At 45.2% G+C, this 21224-nt stretch overlaps 1 protein-coding gene across 4 annotated transcripts in view; it reads right to left on the bottom strand.

Moving 5' to 3' along the window:
- REV1 (REV1 DNA directed polymerase) overlaps positions 1–21224 on the bottom strand; it is a 1193441-nt gene that overhangs the window by 1043323 nt on the left and 128894 nt on the right. The window lies entirely within an intron of this gene.

Below are 21224 nucleotides of genomic sequence, written 5' to 3' on the forward strand. Positions count from 1 at the left end.
CGGGACTCTCGGAAACGCTATGGGATGTTCCAGCGACAGGTGAAGCAGGTCGGAGAACCACGGTTGCCTCAGCCAGTACGGTGCCACTAGAATTACCCGGCAATTGTATCTGCGTATCCACTGTATTGTCCTCCGTATGAGGGGGAACGGGGGAAAAGCATAAAGGAACATGTCCGTCCATGGGAAGGAGAATGCCTCCCCCATGGAACCCTCTTAAGGCCATCTGCTTGCTAATTGCTCGCATTTCTTGTTGTCTTTGGTCGCAAAGGCGTCCAGAGGGGGGTGACCCCATTTCTCGAACACTTTCATCAGGTGAACTGTGTCCATTTCCCACTAGTGTATCTGGGCCATGCTTCTGCTGAGGGAGTCTGCTTGCGAGTTCCTCACTCCCGGGAGGTGGTGAGCCACAATGGAAATTTCGTGCTTTAATGCCCAATGCCAAGTTTTCTGGGCTTCTATGGAAAGAGTTCTTGATCGCGTCCCTCCTTGTTTCCTCAGATAAAACATGGCCGTTGACATGGCCGTTGTATTGTCGGTCAGTACTCGTACTCGCGAACTCTTGATGTGTGGTAGGAATGCCTTCAAGGCCCATCGTACTGCTCTGAGCTCCAACACGTTTATGTGTAGGAGTGACTCCGTTGGGGACCAGCGACCTTGCGTTTGGAGAGCACCCATGTGAGCTCCCCATCCGGTTAGGGACGCATCCGTGACTATGGTTCGCTGAAACTCCGGTTCCTGTAGGGGTACACCGTTGTTCAGATTGTGGAAACTCTGCCACCACTGAAGGGTCCGAAGCAGCTTGTTTTCGTCGATGGTTATCTTGTCTGACCACGATCCTTGAGCCTGCGTCCATCGGTCCGTGAGGAATTCCTGGACTGGCCTCATGAATAGGCGACAGTTTGCCACCAGATGGATGCAGGATGCAATGGCCCCTAGGACCGAAACGTATTTTCTCACTGAGAGCCTGGTGTTTCGCCATAGTCGACTCGCTAGCTGATTGAGTCTTGAGGTTCTGTCGAGAGAAGGTTTCACTAGCCCTAACTGGGTCTCGAACTGTGCCCCCAGGAATACCAGCGTTCTCGATGGCCGCAGAGAGGATTTTTCGAAGTTTATGGCGAATCCCAGCTGTTGTAGAAGCTGCATGGTGGCTTGTAAACTTGTGTTGGTCGACGCTGGGGAGGATCCCCTTACCAGCCAGTCGTCGAGGTATGGGTATACATGGTAGCCTTGCTTCCTTAGCCAGGCCGCTACTGGAGCCAGGCATTTCGTGAACGTTCTGGGGGAGGTCTTGAGCCCAAAGGGAAGAACCGTGAACTGGTAGTGTGTCCGCCCTATTACAAATCTCAGGAATTTCCTGTGTTTCCGACACATTGGAATATGGAAGTACGTGTCCTGTAAATCCAGGGACGCTAGAAAATCCCCCTCTTGAACGGCACAGATCACTTCCTGCAGAGTGAGCATCTTGAATTTTAGGCTCTTTAAAGACTTGTTGAGATCGTGTAAGTCTAAAATGGGACGCCATTTGCCGTTCGGCTTTTTTACGACAAAGTATCTTGAGTAGACTCCTTGACCTCTCTGTGATGTTGGAACTAATGCTATCACGCTCTTTGCTAACATGAGTGTTACCTCTTGTTGCAGTATCTTCAGATGGGAATGAGCGGTGAACGCAGGTGGAATGTGCGGAGGGCTGTGTTTGAATTGCAGAGAGTGTCCATTTCTTATAGTGTCCAGCTCCCATTGATCCGTCGTAATTCGTTCCCATTCGTCGACATATGCTGACACTCTTCCCCCCAGAACGGTGTGTTGTATGTCACTGCTGATCTTTATTTTGCTTGTCTCTCGATGACGACGGATAGGATGGTCTTTTCCTGGACGTCTGGAAGTTACGGCGTCGGTTTGCCGTTTGGGAAGCACGTCTGTATCCCTGGGAGGGGTAAGCCGATCTGCCAAAGGATCTGTCTCCAGACACAGAGAATCTCGAATTACCTGAAGCCCCTCTAAAGGGACGAAAAGACTTGTAGCTTCGGCCACTCTGGAGGGCACCCAATGAACGTGCCGTGTCCGAGTCCTCTTTCATTCCCTTTAGGGCTTCGTCCACCTTCTCACCGAATAGAAGGTCTCCCTCAAAAGGCATATCTAAAACTTTGTATTGTACCTCTGGCCTGAAGTAGGTACACTTAAGCCATGACTGTCGTCGTAATACGACCCCATTATTGACTTGCTTGAAGCCTGACTCAGCGAGGTCCACCGCAATGTTTATTGCGTGATTTGAGGCTTCCTCACCCTCTCGGACAAGCAACATCGCTGCCTTCCTATGCTCTTCCGGAAGATGATGAAGCAACGGAGCTAGCCTGTGCCACATCTCCCTGTCGGATCTGGCTATAATCGCCAGAGAGTTTGCGGCCTTTACTGTGGTTGCTCCCACGGATAGCACTTTTTTGCCAAAGGCATCCTGGCGTCTCGCTTCGTTTTCAGGCGGAGTCGTGCACTTGTGCTGGGCCTTCGCCTTTCTCGTCGCTGCCGCCGACACCACCGAGTCCGGCGTTGGTTGGGAGGATAAACACTTGGGGGTAGACTCTGGAGCCTTAAACTTTTTCTCGAGGCGTCCTTTCACTGCCGGCTCTGAAAAAGGGTGACGCATTGTCTGCAACACCTCCTTCCACACGTGGTCTAGTATTGGTATTGAGAACACGGACCTCCTTCTCTTACCCATGTGGTCGAACAAAAAACAATCCTTTTTCTGTTCTTCCTGGGACAAACCAAATTCTTTACACGCCTTCTCCATCATAGAATGGAATGATGCAATGTCGTCCGGAGGGGACGGGTGAGCTGGGCTTCTAGGGGTTTCCAACTCTACCTCTGACTCCCAGGTTGGATCCCTGGAGGGGGATGAGATATCCGACATGGCTCCCCTGTCAGACTCCGAATCTGGCAGCTCACCTTCCTCTTGTGCCAGAGCTGAGATTGGCGTGCGTAGGTGTGTCGGTGGACGGGAAGGGCCCGGCTTGTCGACGGGTGACTGTGTCAGGTTTGCCTGAGGTAGTCTCTGGTCCAAAGACTGCAACAAGGACTGAAGCGTGGACAGAATTTCCAGCGGCAAAACAGATTGAGGATTGAGAAGAGGGGCAGATGCCGGTACACCGGATCCCCTCGTCGACGACTTGTCGGCCACTCGTAGCCCTAGGTCTGCTGGGCCAGCTATTCGCTCGCTCTCGTCCTCCGAGGACAGCGACACAGCCTGTTCTTGTAGCAAAGTATCCGGGGGGGTCGGATCAAAAACTTCCGGCCTCCAGACCTCCTGTAGAACCCCCGTCGACGAGACCATTGTCGCCGCCGTTGTCGGTGAGACGGTGGATGCCACCTGCGTCAGTGGCAGGATGGGGGCCGATGACTGGACCACCGTCGACGACGGTGACTTAGCAGGTGGTTGAGGCGGTCCCGCCTTTTCCACGCTTGGCCTGCTTTTACTCGACTCTCGACTCGTGGTCGATCGATGATGATGTTTGCCCGAGGAGGATTTCGGCCTTTCCTTTTCGTGCTTTTTTGATGACGATGATTTTTTTGACGAGGAGTCTCTAGCTGAGTGACTCCCAGATGACACTTTTTCCGTCGGACGAGATTTCTTCGCCGGTGGTTCCGACGAGGTAGCGCGGCGTGATGTTTTTGCCGATTGTGTGGAGCCTACCTCCGAAGGGGGGTATGCCCCCGCTCCGTCATTCAGCCATGCCACCAGGCGTCGACTCCGGTCTTTGAGGGTTTTTTGAGAAAACCCTTTGCATATGTCGCAGTTATCCGCCGAATGATGAGGGTGGAGGCAATATATACAATCCATATGTCCGTCCCCCTCGTAAACTTTTTTCAAGCCGCACGTCGCACACGGACGGAACAGCGCTTTTCCTGACATGGAGGACATTTTCTCTAGCTCCAACTTCAGGTATACAACCTTGTACGAAATAGTAAGACAACGCAAGGAGATCCCACTACTTTGGAGACGGTTGAAATCTGAAGGGGAGCCGCGGGGGCGGGCCTCTTATACTGGGACGGCCTACAGAGCATGCGTAGGTGGGTCCTAAAAGGACGTAGATAGGACACAAAAGTGTCGAAAGTTTTCTTATAGGAAAAGGCTATATATGTGTACCTAGGGGTCCCAGTCTGACAAAGGGGAATATTCTAAGCATGTGAATCCATGAAAGATCCAATGCTGGAGAAATATAATTATAATTATTAATAATTATAAATATAAAGCCGGGAGAAAACTAGATGTACCATTTACTCAACCAGGCTGGCCAATCCCAAAGTCAACTATACAATTCTAGTTGACTTATTAGTCCTGCCATATGTAGATCTTTTTTGATGAGTCTGTGGGGACATAAAAGAAAGAAAAAAAAAGGTGAAGGAGGCAAAACAAGAAAAACTCATGAAATTGGGAACAACCCTGAATTCATATTAGTGAGAAAACAATGACCATCGGTTGGCCAACTGAGCAGAACCAGATCATTCCAATGGAAAAGATGGAGACCAACTCACCCAGTCTAGAAAACCAGAAGAAGGAGAACATAAGTAAACCAAAAGCCGCAAATGGATCGGGCTGATAACGATGCCTTTAATCACATAGCTCATTGAAATGGAGTATCACAAGTCGCATTAGTCCACCCTTTACATATCATGTATCCATCAGATGCTATAAACAAAATAAGAGAAAGAGAAGAGACAGACCTGATGTTCAGTATATGGACCATTATAACATTCCAATTTACAGACAGACATCCTTGGTATCACTGAGATGTATCTCATTGTTAGTAAAGTGCCCAAAGTGTGTACAGCCATAACCAAACTAAGCTTGCAATAGAGCCAGGCAGCGTCATCACGTTGGAAGGCTGGACGAAATTTACTGACATGAATCAGAAAAATTGTGTGCATGCAGAAGCGTGTCGCTGTCGCCCAAATTCTGAACCACTAATGCCGCGGCAATTACGGATATAGTTGAAATATACATCATGGAGTGGTAAATAATCTCTAAATACCCGCCGGGGATCATGACACAGATTACCCAAACGGTGGTGTATATGGAGATAGCAGATAGCAATCAGCAGTCTGCTAAATAAGTAAGAGTATGCGAGTATGCGCGAGTAAACATTCGCAGGTGAATACAGGTCGGACACGTGGTCCGTTCAAGCATTAAATAATGCTTCATATCAGACCAAGCCTAGAAAAATACTAAACAAGTCCAGCGTTTTGCTTACCTTGTGAATGAGTTTCCACGGACGCAACGGCCATCCGAGCAATACAGTGTTGCGCATGCGCCCAATCGTTATGAACGCTTTGGGATACGTCTGACATGCTGCATACATTACTGGCCCGCAGAGAGGCTACAAAGTTAAAGTGATGTATTAACAGGTCGCATGGCCGTTAGTAGGTGACCTGCACCAATTAACTATGTGAGCCGGCTTATTTTGTAAATAAAGAAGCACGTACAGCGCGCAGTTTGCACCGCACGCTCCTACATCAAAGAAAAAGAAAAAGGGGCGACGACAACAAAGCGTCAATCATGCCGACACAAAAGGCAGGCACCCCACACCAACCCTCCACGCGGCATCCATTGCAGACAAGCAAGGCAGTAACCCTACAAAGGAATAGCATTGCTGGAAAACTAACAATGCACACCTCATATTGTGCCTCAGATTGTGTATAGCGAATACTAAAATTAAAGCCATATAGTGCATTGCTTGATTCTCGGGGCAGTGTTCCAAGCCCTGTATAGTGATGCCAAATGAAAGACCTGATAAGAGTCCTAGAATTATTGTTGCTGGATCATATCAAAATATACTGCTGAACGGATACCGTTCTATGTATATTGTAAATTACAAGGCTATAATGCAAAATATGCAGGAAGAAATGTACAAAATTAATCACAGGACCAATGGCCATTCTTCTAAAGCATTTAGACCAACCGGATGGCTCTGGGTATTGTAGATCCACCAGTGTTCTCGGGTGGAGAGTCTATTTGCAGTTGAGTACATGTCCACGCCTCTCACCACTTCTAGGGCCCACCATTGGAGATCGTCACAGCTGTGGTTATTCTCAACAAAATGGGACACAAGAGGAGAAGTAAGATTCTTGGTTCGAATCCTAGACTGGTGTTCTGTAATCCTAAATTTAACCGGTCTAGATGTTTTCCCGATGTATGTAAAATTGTAGGGACAGATAACGGCATACATTGCATTCTTAGAATTGTATGTAGTGTGGTCGCTCAGGTTCCATGCCTTGTTTTTAATAGTGACCACACTCGTAGCCCATGTGGAACCGCATTGGCAGCAGTATCCACATGGGAAATGCCCGCATGTCTCTTATTCATCCCCCAAAGTTCTGAGATGGTCCGAGGTCCTTTTTTAATCTAGGGCCTAACAGCTTTAGATAACCAATTCTTTAGATTTTTCCCTTTCCAAAACGCATACATCGGGAGCTCCATCTTAGAATTGTTCAGTTGTAACAATAGCCAATTCTTTCTAATGGCCCCTTTTAATGGCAGAATGGTGGGTACTATCGTTCATGGCACAAACCAAGCATGGATTGTCTGTATTGTCTAAGATATTCTTTGACAGTAGGAGATCGCAGTGTTGACTGCGTGCCCTCTTTCGAGACTGTCTTAAAACATGTGATGGATAACCTTGACTAGATAATCGACTCTCAATAATGCCTGCCTGAGTCGAGAAATCCTGTTTGTTGGTTCCGTTGCATCTGGCTCTTAGAAATTGACCATAAGAAATACTAACCCTTAGAGATTGAGGATGAAAACTGTCAAAATGCAAAATTGTGTTTCTATCTGTAGTTTTTCGATACAGATCAACTGCAATAAGGCCATCCTTAGTTTTCAAAAGCAGGTCTAGAAACGGTATAGATACATTATTCACTGACATGGTAAATCGCAGATGTTCATTTAAGGTGTTAATCCGTGTCAGGAAAAGTTCATTATCACCCTTGGTTTTGTCCCAAATGATGATTATGTCATCTATGTATCTTTTATGGAACACAATAGATTGAAGAAAGGGGTTAGTTTCATGAAGTATAGAAACCTTCTCAAAGGCCCACATAAATAATATGGCATAATTAGGAGCAAAGGCTGCACCCATTGCGGTGCCTTTGATTTGTAGGAAATACTCTTCCTTAAATCAAAAAGAGTTTTTGGTCAATGCTATCTCTAAGATTAATGAGAAATTCACTTGGGACCAATTGAGGGTCAATTTTAGAATCCAAGAAGGTTTTGATTATAGGCAAGGATTCCATCTGTGGTATGTTAGAATACAATGACTCCACATCTAAGGTGTTGTAAAGATTAGTGGAAGAATCAAATGGTAGACCTTCTAGATGTAAAATGGCATCAGTGGTACCTGCCAGATAAGTTGCAGTGGATGCCTTATGAGCGTGTGGTGCAAACAGCGTGCCGCCCGTGCTTTTCTTTATTTACAAAATGAGCCGGCTCACATAGTCAATTGGCAAAGGTCACCTGCTAACGGCCATGCAACCTATTAATACATCACTTTAACATTGTAGCCTTTCTGCGGGCCAGTAATGTATGCAGCACGTCAGACGTATCCCAACACGTTTAGAACGATTGGGCGCATGCGCAACACTGTATTGCTCGAATGGCCGTTTTGAATGGAGTTTCCACAGACGCGAGATAAGCAAAACGCTGGACTTGTTTAGTATTTTTCTAGGCTTGGTCCGATATGAAGCATTATTTAATGCTTGAACGGACCACGTGTCGGACCTGTATTCACCTGCAAATGTTTACTCGCGCATACTCGCATACTCTCTTACTTATTTAGCGGACTGCTGATTGCTATCTGCTATCTCCGTATACACCGCCGTTTGGGTAACCTGTGTCATCATCTCCAGCGGGTGTTTAGAGATTAGTTTAACACTCCATGGCCATTTTGCCGTTTATTTCAACTATATCCGTAATTGCTCAGGCATTAGCGATTTATAATTTGGGCGACAGCGACACGCTTCTGCGTGCACACGATTTTTCTGATTCATGACAGTAAATTTCGTCCAGCTTTCCAACGTGATGATGCTGCCTGGCTCTATTGCAAACTTAGTTTGGTTATGGCTGTACACACTTTGGGCACTTTACTAACAATGAGATACATCTCAGTGATACCAAGGATGTCTATCTGTAAATTGGAAAGTTATAACGGTCCATATACTGAACATCAGGTCTGTCCCTTTTCTTTCTCTCTCTTTTGTTTATAGCATCTGATGGATACATGATATGTAAAGGGTGGACGTATTCCACTTGTCTCCTTCATTTCGATGAGCTATGTAATTAAAACCATCGTTATCAGCCCGATCCATTTGTGGCTTTTGGTTTACTTATGTTCTCCTTCTTCTGGTTTTCTAGACTGGGCGAGTTGGTCTCCATCTTTTCCTTTGGAAATATATGGTTCTGCTCAGTTGGCCATCCGATGGTCATCGTTTTCTCACTAATATGAATTCAGGATTGTTCCCAATTTCATGCATTTTTCTTGCTTTGCCTCCTTTTCTTTTTTTTTCTTCTTTCTTTTATGTCCCCACAGACTCATCAAAAGAGATCTACATATGCCAGGACTAATACGTCACTAGAATTGTATAGTTGACATTGGGATTGGCCAGCCTGGTTGAGTAAATGGTACATATAGTTTTCTCCCGGCTTTATATTTATAATTATTAATAATTATAATTATATTTATGTCGAAGTGTGTCTTTGACTTTGATTATAGGAAACGTGCCCAGTAGTGTTTCCTTTTTTGCTTTTTTAATTTTATATTTTGTTTATATTTTCTTTTTAGGATCGACTACCCTTTCTGGGTATGCCCATCTAGTTCTGTTCCCAAAATTACATACAATTGAAGTGAGCCACAATTTGGGGCTGTTGACTACAAGGTAGCATTTAGTCCTGAGGAAGACGGGCATTAACTGGAAATGCGACTAGATACTTTCACCCCGTCAAAACTATGAAAATGATTATTTTCTAATTGTTAGGTTGACTTTAGAACATTCTATTTGTCCCACACTAGGCTAGTTGACGAATGGCACCTCTATTCAAATGTTTGCAGATTTCTTTTTACTCAAATCAATATTACCAAAATTTGTGACTGTATATATTATAGATGTTTTGTTAGGTATTCCGCAGACATTTGTGTGGACACCACTTTCCCTCTTTGATCCCCTTCACTCACCATGGATTTCCGGTGCCTCGCACGTTTGCATGCGGTGTGGACCCTTTAGTGGGCCCGCTTCTATGATGTATCCATGTATTCTTATTACGATGCACTTTTACTGTAATATATTGATCCAATATTTGGTATAGGCTTATATAGTCTGAATATTAATTTTATCTAATTTGTGATACAATAATTAAATGAATCTGTATTTTTCGTAAAATGACATAAAATTGCTTGTTGATTTTATTTGTCTTTTTTGGTCTCGCTATGGGCTTTTTTCTATTTTATCTTTGTCCGTTTAACACTCATGTATTACATTCTAATTTTGTTCTGCTTGACATGACCTTTGTTTGATTACTGTACTTTAGCAATGACATTGTTATATTTATATGTAGTTATGCTACTTCTTGCCCACATGTCATGCAGCTGAGACGCATGTTATTCACCGATATGAGCTGTGAAGTATGGTATCCTTACTATTGGTCACTGTTCTAGCTTTTAATGAAATGCTGTTCTATTCATGCATTTAGTATTTAAACAACACCCTGACACAGGGCTGATCATCTGTTGGCGTATGTGGTTTTATTCTAAACATTAGGACCACACAAACGGTTCCCAGACAGGATTAAGGTTAGTGTGCATGCTCTTTTACACAGGCAAAAGAGGGGAAATCGGGGGCTAGCCTTACGGTGTATGTGCCCATTCTCAGGTTTACCTACAGGTTGCTGTTCAATCATATTCTCACAGGGAATCATCATACATTACTGATTTAGGACAAACACCTTACACTTTGGAGGCACTGCTGAGATCCGGGGGGCATTCAATTGACTTAGAAGAAACTCCTGTTTAACAAACAGGAGCTTTTCACAATATATTGGCAGTACTTTATACTTAGCCATGGCGCACGACTATGTGTTACACTGGGTGCACGATGAAGGGCTCAGTCCTGAGGTTTGCTTCATAGTGGGAGAGGTTCATTACATATCACTACTGATAAGATACTGGCTATGACCGGCCCACTGGAACCCCTCATTGGAAAGGTGAAACGTCTGGGGCACATTCCTGGCCAAGACACTAAATGTTATAGGCTGTGTTATGGTTGTAATTTACTTACAGGTAAAACCCTGCCCTAGATTCAAGGTGGGGAACCTTTGATTATTTGCCCTGTCTGGACTTTGGACGCCTGGCCTGGAATACCTCAGCACCCTGAAACTACTACCAAGACCAAAGATGCCGTCATTGCTGCTGCTGTAGCGGAGGCTGTTGGCAACAGAGCGACAGCCTACACCATCTTTAATGCCGGAACATGGGACCTACACCAGACTACAGCCATTTTTAGGAGAGAAGCCTGTTCCAAAGGGTGGAGAAGCCTATGAGCTACGTTCGGATCTCACCAACTTAATGTTACAAGACTGGAAAGTGTCAGATCAGGAAAAGAGGTGGTGAGTAGTCAATGATCTATGGGGGCCCTACTTCCCAGCAAGTGAGGAAACCTTTGGAGAGAGCTTTTGGAACTACTGAGCCAGGAGAGGATCTAATGATGGGATTCCATGCCACCACCTTGAAGCCTGAAGAAAAGGTGTCCGACTACTTAGTAAAGATAGAGCACATTTTACGTCTGGCCCACCAAAGGGGAAGGGGGGAGTGGAGACTTCCAGATTGAATCATTGTCAATTAAAACAACTACTCAAGAGGGGTTAAGGAAGCAGCAACACCGTTACTGCAGTTGAGATTGCCGGAGAAGCTGGAAAATCCCCCCTCCTACGAAGGACTGTTAAGATCCATCAGGGCTCTACAAAAGGAAACCGGCAACAACATTGTGCAGAGTCGTCCCGTACAAGGCCGGATCCTTGCACCAAATCCTCCAACCTCTCAGCAGAGGCAGATGGAGAATGTACAACTGGTCAGGAAGCTTCAAGTACAGCTGGCAGCCCGAGAAAACCTGCTGTCTAATCAGGATGGCGGACAGGCGTCTATCCACCATGCCGGGAGTGGGAGAAACACACATCGGAGCCAAGAGAATTTCTCACCATCTTCTGCACCTTTACCACCATGGAGATTTTGCCATTGATGTGGAGCTGACGGTCATTCAACTTGTCTGTGCAACAGAGACCCAGATTATGCACGAGTAGCTGTTTGTTTTGATGCTCTTAAACCCACTCCCGTAAGGGCATCATCAGGAAACACTCAGGAGGCTCGAGAGGAGGGGGAGCTAGAATCTCGTCAGCAGGAGTGAGCTCCACTAAAGATAACAGACAACTCGGCAAGGATGTCGAATCCTAGACTTAAGCCCCATGAACATCAAACTAAGGCTCAGGTAGGTCCAACGACTGACCATCTCTGTCAGCTTCATGAACTCTGTAACCCAAAGGCTGAGTTGTCAGCAAACTGTTCCAGGCTGCGAACCCAAGCACCCACACACTGTGGCATCCCAGCTGTCCTCAATGGGCCCACCATGACCATCCCAGTCGACCTTGAAAGGCAAAAAAAACACACTATTATTGGACAGCGTCTCTCAGGTCACCATTGTGTACAAGCCTTACTATTTCCAGCATCTGTCACATCTACCATTGGAACCTTTGGAAGGGATCAATCTGATGGGTGCTGGAGATGCTGCCTGTAGATACCTTGGAAACGTTTGTGTAAAAGTCCATCTAGAAGTGGCTGGAGTGTGACCACGAAGAATCAGAATCCTGAGGTGCCACTGGTAATGAGCAACAATGATGCACTGGTATGTTAGCCAAACTGTGTACAGAGATTGCCAGCCCACAGTTCGCCAGAACGTGAAGATGCACTCAGCCTGCCATGAGTCCTTCCTCAAGAGATGCATGGAGAAGCATGATCGAGCTGAAGGGCCCGCGCGGGACAGGACCACCATCAATCATGGTAAAGCTGAAATACCACCTGGCAAGACTGTGATGGTGCCTGGCTACATAAACCTCTGAAAAAATGACAGCAACAGAAGGTTGGTGATGGAGGCTCCCGTGGGTGAAGGCATGCCTGCAGGTCTGTTGGTGCAGCGTACTCTAGAAACTGACAATGGCAAAGGGCTGAAGAACATCAGAGTACCTATTGCCAACATTACCAACAAGATCATACACCTCCGAGGGGGCCTGAATATTGTGCAGAGCTACCTCACTGACTCGGCCCAGGCTATGGTAGCACAGAGCAGCTATTCTCCCTTAGAAGTACGGAAAATTTACTTTGGAGACTCGCCTTTGACCGAACGAGAAAAAGAACATCTACAAAACCAGTTTCTGCTGCAAGCCGAAGTGTTATCCTAGTGCGATTGGGATTTGGGTGAAGCTCGAGGCGTGGAGCACTACATTCGGCTGAATGACGACACCCCATTCCGAGAGAGGTCACGAAGAATAGCACCCGCTGTTGTGCAGAACCTGCAGCGTCATCTTGAGGAACTGTTAACAGCCGGAATCATTCAAGAGTCCAGAAGGCCCTATGCTTCGCCTTTAGTGGTAGCTCAGAAGAAGAACAATGATGTACGGCTGTGCATGGACTATAGGCGCCTGAACAGCAGAACAGTCCCTGACCAATATACCATGTCTGGCCGGAAGCAAGTGGTTCTCGGTCCTGGATCTAAGGAGTGGATACTATCAAATTCCAATGCAGCCAGAAGAAAAAGTAAAGACTGCTTTAATTTGCCCGCTGGGGTTTTACCAGTTCACCCGTATACCCCAAGGGATTTCAGGAGCTCCCACCACTTTTCAGCGATTGATGGAAAGAACTGTGGGCGATAGGAATTTACTAGAGGTCCTGGCCTACCTTGATGATGTGACTGATTTTGGGAAGAACATCACCAAAGACTACTAAAGGTCTTCGATCGACGCCAGGAGCAAGGCCTGAAGGTGTCCTTACAGAAGTGTCAATTTTGCCGAGCATGAAGTACCTCGGCCATGCGGTATCAGCAGATGGAGTTAGTGTGGACCCCGCCAAGATGGAAGCTCTTAGGACCTTGCCCAGACCACCTCCAGGAGATAGAGTGTCCTGGGGTTTTGCAACCGTTATTGAAGATTTGTACCAGGTTTCGCTAACAAAGCCTGGTCGCTCACAGAACTAACCAAGGACTATCCTGCTCCACAGAAGACAAGACTAGTTAGTGGTGGAAACAATGGCAAAGCACTATATCATCCAAAAGAATATTTTCGGTTGTGGTGGAGTGACAAATGTGACCGAGCATTTTCCCAGCTGAAGACCCTTTCAGAAGGGTCCTTTCTGGCCTATGCAGATCCTCAACTGCCTTCTATTCTGCATGTAGACACCAGTTATGATAGACTGGGTGCTGTGTTATACTAGGAACAGCAGGGCGTTGTTAAACCTGTGGCATTTACCAGCCGACGATTAAGCCCATCCGAGGAGCACTATCCAATTTACAAGATGGAATTCCTGGCTCTCAAGTGGGCAGTGACTGAGAAGCTGCACGATTACCTATCCAGAAGACCACCTTCCGGAGAGAGAGAAGGATCCATAAACCCAGAGATCTGTGAGAGCTATTTATCTAAATTAAACTTCCAGACCTGCTGAACCGACTATTTTTATCGACTTCTTGGAGGGATAGGTAATGGAGTTCCTGGGAGTTATTGGGATGCGACCAGTCCGATGGCTCCAGAACGGCCCTATATGACCCAGGCCGAGTTAAGACAACACAACTGAAGGACACCGACATACGCGAGGTGCTCAAAACCAAAGAAAATGGGGCTGAGGGACCACCTGGCAATCTCAACATGACAAGTCAACAGAGTTACAACAAAGAATGAAAAACTCTAGTGTTGAAGGGTGGTATGTTGTTCAAAGAGAGTCAAGTTCAAGGGAGACTCATCCATCGACTGGTGCTTCCTCGCTCGCTCCGTCCAGTGGCACTAAGTGCCCTACATGATCAACACAGGCATCTGGGAAGTGAACGCGCCAGGAAGATGCAAATCCATCCGGCTGCAGCACTTCAACACCTATGGAGCTTTGGACCGATTAATTTAGTCTGTGTTGACTTCGTGAGCCTTGAGCTGGACAGCAGCGGGCACCCGAAACATACTAGTGGTGACTGACCACTTTATCCGGTATGCCCGAGCACACCCAACGCAAGACCAAAAGGCCACCACGATAGCCAAAGTACTGTGGGACAAATTCATACAGTATGGCTGACCAGCACGCCTGTATTCAGATCAAGGGCCAGACTTTGAATGCAAACTGATTAAAGAACTTATGTACTTTATTGGGGTGCAGAAGATAAGGACCCTCAAGGTGATACACAAGCTGAACGTTTGAATCGCACGTTGCGGAGTAGGCTAGGAAATCTAACTGCCAAAGAATAAACCCAATGCAGACAGCATGTGTCGACATTAGTTCATGCTTACAATTGCACGAAACTGACAGCACTGGTTTCACCCACTATCAGCTTATGTTTGGGAGAGACGCCAGGTTGCCCATAGACTTTAGTTTTGGAGTCTCCTCAGATGGCACCGGTGAGGAAAACTACAGCAATTATGTTAAAAACTTTCAAGACCAACTATCTCAAGCCGCTGCTGAACACAATACCAAGGTAAACAAGAGAAGATGATGGCAAAGACAGATTCCAAAACCTGCAGCCTGGTGACTGGGTTCTCATAAGAGGTTTAGGGAAAAAAAGGACGCAACAAGTTGGGGGATCGATGGAAGTCCCAGCCCTATATTATCGATCGCCAGTTGCCAGGACTGCCTGTGTTCAGGTTGAGAGACGAGGGAAATTCCCGCTACGTGAAGACACTTCACTGGAATCACCTGCTACCCATAGGGGATTATGTGGAAATGGATTCAGCGGCTGCCGAAGTTCCTCTTTCCATCAGTAAGAGGATCACCAGAAGTAGGCAACACGAGTCACCACACAAGGACGTCTCAAACTCCCCAGAGCCAAAGCGGAGTATTGTACCGTCTGAAGTCTCCAGCCCAAAGAGGAACGAAAGTGGATGGGCAAGGAGAGTCACGTAACCTAGAAGTGGTTATGGGCCCCTCAGGGGTTCTGACACGTCAACAAGAAGAAGCAGAGGAAGAGAGCCAGGGTAAATCAGAGTACCCTAATGTGTCATACTGGCACGAAAGTGAAAACACAAGCCCAGGGCACTCAGGTCCTATAGTGCTTTCTGAGAGCAGGAGAGAAGTACCTGTTACCAATAACATGGAACCTTTCGTTCTACACCAAGAGGATCATATGTAGAGTATAGGCTCTGGAAATATGGTCAGACCTACAGCATCAGCGGAAAGCATAGAATCGGTCTCTGAACCCCTTTCGGACACCGAAAGGGTAGCAAGGAGATCTCACAGGGAAGTCAAACCCATAGAATGTTGAGCTATGATGCTTCTGGAGAACAATATGAAACTATTAGAAGGGGAATTCCTTTACTGGTTTCTCTGTGCAATTTCGAACACCCCCATGCAAGATACCACTACTTGGCTATCGTGGGATGTCCCTTTGGTATAGCAGGCGTCTGTACATCTGTTGCCTCCAGGGTAGGGCAAACTCTTAGGGACAAGGGTTTTAAGTGACGTGGGGACGGGGGGGGGGGGTGTAACCCTGCATTATATGTTGGGTTTAATGAAATGCCTTTTGATTGTAGCTAATCTGAAAATTTTTAAAAATGAAAATATATCAGTGCTGACACGGTTATGTAACGTTGCTGTGTATTTAAATGTGGCTCAAAGTGTTAAAGTGTGGTTGAATTATCTTTGTGTGGTAAAGACAAATTGGATGGCGTTCAGGCAGGTGTTTTCCTGGTTTTTTTGGGTAATGTATTCACTTTCACTGAGAATATTTAATTAAACCCAGGCTATCATCCATTTTGCTGTATGACGGCGTTGGCATCGTCCACCACCAGGGGAATTTGGCAGATAGCCGAGGTGAAATGTTGTATTCTGTCAGCTGTCCCCCCCCCCCTCCTCATTCCTTGAGTGACGTGGGTGGCATGTGCCCAGGAGGAAAAGCACTGGTTTTTCGTGTGAAGTGGAAGAGTGAGAATAAGAAGACAGCTGTTAGGGTGTTGTTGGGGTCTCCTCTTTGCACTTCCAGGCCTGGGTACCTTTCCATTTCCCCAGTAAGGAAGTGGTTTTAGCGGCATGATGCAGAGTTGAGTGCGGGGGGTGTAAGGCTGCTGCCAGGGTGTGTTTTCCGGAATCGGCTTCATCTTGTGAGGTGGTGATTATAGTCATCCAAGAGCAGCCGGGGTTAAGTGGTCCACTCCCTCAGTTTGGGTCCATTTTGTCCGGGTCTGGTACAGATCGTGTAAGGGGAGAGAGTAGTGTGTGGAGGAGGGACCGCTTTCTCAGCAGGTTCTAGTCAGCATTATCTGCAGCAGGTTCACTGGGCGTGTTGTATTAAGTTACAGAACAGGGTACTAACTGTCCTGTTTTCATTGTCAGACCTACTCCTTTTTAGAGCCAACATAGTACAATTATTTATGTATTGCTATGCCGTAATCAGCCAGGGAAGGACTAGTTTTCTGGTTGCCATTAATCTGTGAGAGGTTTTATTACCAGGTCACTTTTGGGTTTTATTAATTTAGCGCAGGATCTGTCGAGTGGTCTATGACCCGGTTTGCTGCTAGCATTTGTCCCAAGTAAAAAAGCGTTAAGTAACGCAAGTTATTTTGTTTAGGTGTGACATGAACCAGGTTATGAGACCTGTTGTGTAGGTAGGATTTTCAGGGGTTCACAGTTGCACTTAACATTCGTTGTCCAGAAGAGTAATAGGTCAGCCTCATTCAGGGACTTTTTCCCCCCTATTGTTTGCTCCTTCCTTCATATTCTCGGTATTGCCCCTGCCGCACTATTAAGTAAGTTGTACTGTCAAACTACAGGAGGATTGGGAAAGTTATTCTCAAGCTGAGGTTTGAGCTCTGTCTGAAGTGTATGAGGAGAAGAAATAACATTGAGCACTCCAGGTCTATGCTTTTGGTGCCTTTCATTAGGCAACTGGTAGGGTTGTGCGCCTCCAAAACAACGTAGCATGGCAAAGACTTTACCCCTACAGTCAAGTCCAGCGGGCACTTATTTTACGCGTTGGTTATTTTTTTATAGAGTGTTTGGGTCTGAGCCAGCCTGAGTTGTTGGGATGTTTAATGTTGTGTGGTTTGTCCTTGTTTTGTGGAAATTTCGTTTGTGTGCGACTTAATGTCTGAATGGTAGACTGCAGCTATCCTTTGTCTTCTCAGGATATCGACATACTAAATCTTCATTTTACAAACATTGGGGACTGTTGAAGGTACCTGTGTCATTATAAACTGTAACAGCATATGTACGCTTTACTGATTGAATGCTAATGTGTTTTTATGATAACATTTATTGGGTTCAGCTCTGTTAGGAGACACCCAGTGGAGTACAAACTGCCAACTCAGGTTTTATGCAGTTCCCTAGTTAAATTGCGTTACATATAGCCAATATGTTATTCAGCTAATCCATGCAGAGCACCAATATGTTTTTGTGCATTTGAAAGGTTTCTGATGGCAGGGCTTTTCCGCCTATGTATATAAAGCCCTAATATTCATTTATTTCCCAAGGCATCTGCCACCAGGCCTTCAGTTTATGTATGCTAAACACATATGTATTCATTTGTTCTTACAAGTCAACAGTCACCGGGATCTTTTACAGCTATTCAGTTAAAGCACTATATTTATTTATTGTGTCTAGCAAGTACCATGTAATTTGCTGATGTAGTAATGTATGAAGTAGGCTGTTATGGTCAGTGTGGAACTACCATAGTGTATTAGCTAGTCCTCCGCTGTGCAACATAGTGCCATATAGTGCTGCTATATTTATTATATAAACACCCTGACACAGGGTTGGAGTAAATTAAATGTACTTTGCACTTTAGCCCAAAGTGTATCAGCTGTGTACTGTACTTTAGCAATGACAGTGTTATAATTATATGTAGATATGCTACTTCTTGCCCACATGTCAAGGAGATGAGACGCATGTTATTCACTCATATCAGCTTTCAAGTATGGTATCCTAATTATTGGTCAATCTGCTCCAGGTTTTAATGAAATGCTGTTCTATTCATGTATTTATTACATAAACTACACCCCGAGACAGGGCTGATAATCTTTTGGTGTATGTGGTTTTATTCTGAACATTGGGACCACACAAACGGTTCCCAGACAGTATTAAGGTTAGTGCATATGCTCTTTTAAACATGCAAAAGAGGGGAATCAGGGGCTAGCTTTACATTTCACCCCAAGGGAGGTACTGATGTTCTTTGAACATGGCCACGATTGATGTTCCTGTCCTATTATAACCGCTGGATACACACCTTGCGCATGTTGCGCTGTAAAGTGCATGTGCGCATTCTCGGGTTTACCCACAGGTTGCTGTTCAATCATGCATTCTCACAGGGGATCGCCATACATTACTAATTTAGGGCAGAGACACCTTACATCTATCTAGTTCCTAGTTCTGCATTACCACTGTCACCCTCCTGGAGTTCACAAGAGTCCTGGGCCTTGAGCGGGCATGTACATTCCGATGGAAGGAGCTACTCTGTTGCTTGTATCTCACCAGCCTGGTGCACCCTAGTTGCTGGGCATGGATATCATACCTCTGCTGCTACTCCTCACTGCCAAGAGGAGGAATTTTGTTGGCTCTGAAGTCTTTCTGTTCTTTGTCTTTTTACCTGCAGACCATGTGGGTGATGCTCATCTACACCGTGGCCTCCTGAAGGTCCTCCAATGTTGAGGTATTGGAAGGAGAGCCCGCCCTTCATCATCCGAGTCCAGCCTGGTAATCTTCAGAACCGTTAGGCCCCTGATGGAGACCTGAGCTGCCAAACAGCTTAAACCAGCTGTCATAGTGGTTAAAAGAAGAACACGCTGCACCCAAGAACCCTGGACCACCAACACCAGAATCTATGGTGTGAACTGTTGTCCCTGAATGCCTAACCTTACCTATGCCTATCTAGGGTCATTGTCCATTCAGATGAGGTTTTGAGAGGCTAGTTTGCATGCCTGTTAAAGTCACTTTGGGATGAGATCCATTTGTTAACATTGGGCATAAATGTTCTATCCTGAAAGTACATGTGCCTTGCATTTGCTGGTTAAACCTGGGCATAGGAATGCTGTCTGGGATCCCCCCCAAACTGCCAGCGCCACTGACTAAAGTACTGCCTCTGGTATCAAGCCCATTGCTTTCTCTAAGGAGAATTTTGACTAACTCTTCAAACTCCCTCAAAGAAGCCAAACCCTGGGTTTCTTACCTTGAACTCTGGTAAAAACATATTAGGTTAGAATTTTACCCATCAAGTTTAATCACTGTTCACTGGTGCTGCCTTGTGGCATTTATAAGGTCTGTGATAATTGCTTTATCATAGTTTCACTCCGCTTTAAACCATTATAACAGCATTACAACAGTGGCAATATGGCTTCAAAACAGGCCTGCAATGTCCACTGTTCAGATTTATTTTCTAGGACATCCTCTGCATAAGCCACCATCTTCTTTATGAGCTAAGGATTCACCAATGCACTTTGGGAATTCCATTGAAGAGGTGCTCAAGCCAAAGGCTGGCACTCTGAACTGGTAGTTATTTTTAGCCTTTCTTGTGTATTCGGAAAAGCAGATAGGCAGGCCTCTATATGAGGTACATACGAGGCCTTTTTACGCATGAAAATCTTGTAAATACGTCAGCTTTATTATTTTCCTGTGTAAATTTGCACACAAGTTTAGAGCAGAGGGCAGTGCACAGGTCAGGTTACTTGACGGAAACCAGAAGGCTTCTTTTGATTTTTATCTACATGGATGTAATTGCAAGCCTCTGAAACAGAATATATTTCTCCGAAGCCTTTCAAAAAAGGAAACTGCACGCTGTGGTTGAAGGAATGGTTTATTTCCATTTAGCTTCTGCTGTGTTGCTGCTCATGGAGCAAACAGAAGCACTGTGCATTATTTTCCTAGCACTATTATTTTTTAGGATTGTAAAATTAATAAGATAGAAAACTAAGTTACAATTGAGAATTAATATTTTGTAACAAATTATGCTTTTTTTCTCCAGTGAAAACAAACCAGTATGCACAATTGTATTTTTCAGAGTTCCTGTGCTGTGTGCATAATCATGCGCAGGCAGATTATTTTTACACTTATAATTTAATTTACACTCAAATTATAAAAACAGTGTGTAAAATGATGAGTATGCACAGTCTAGTTTACATCCATTCAACATTGCAGTCAATGGGAGTACATCACCATAAAGGGTCAGTGGCAACAGAGTCTTTGCACAAGGGTGAGTGATTGTCATTACACCAATCACAGGTGTTCTAGTCTCTCAAATCTTCAACACTACAATTAAAACATCCAAAACCTGACTCTTCAGGAAGTGCAGACGCTGTTCAAAAACAAACAAATGAAAGGTACATTTCAAATTGAACTAGATAATCAGCAAAACACCTCCCCGTGATAATCCAGATAGGTATTTAACTTTATGTAGCACTTCATACATGCTTCGTCCAACATCTAGGCACTGTGATTTTTATACCTCAGTCGAACTCTGAAGGATGTTAGCCAATAAAATAGCTCAGCCGGTTGAACACTTGTTGCTGTGATCTGTAGGGTGCAGGTTCAAATCCCGAAAAAGGCCAACTCAGCCTTTCATCCTTTCGAAGGTCGATAAAGGAGTACGACTTCGGTTTGGTGATAAATATGCTCCATGTACAGCGCTTTGCCAAAAGCGCTATATAAATAACAATTTGGCCATGAGATTAGATATAGAATTTAGCATGCAGTCCTTGCCTCTCTGCACTGTTAAAACATTGGCATACCATTAGGTAGTAATAGCTCCAGGAAATGAGGACTTTCATTAAACATCAAAAGATAATTCTGCTATCGAACTTCAAAACAGACAATACAGTTCATGCTTGCTTTACTATGTAATTGGATAGGTTTTTGTGTTTTCAACATTTAAAAATATACAGGAGAGATAGAATAACCAGACCATAGAGAAATAATGAAAGGTGTATTCGGTCCCAATGCAGAAAGCTGCCGCTACGTAATTATTTC

Source organism: Ambystoma mexicanum, chromosome 7p (genome assembly GCF_040938575.1).
Source record: "Ambystoma mexicanum isolate Mex_15411 chromosome 7p, UKY_AmexF1_1, whole genome shotgun sequence".
NCBI classification, from domain to species: domain Eukaryota; kingdom Metazoa; phylum Chordata; class Amphibia; order Caudata; family Ambystomatidae; genus Ambystoma; species Ambystoma mexicanum.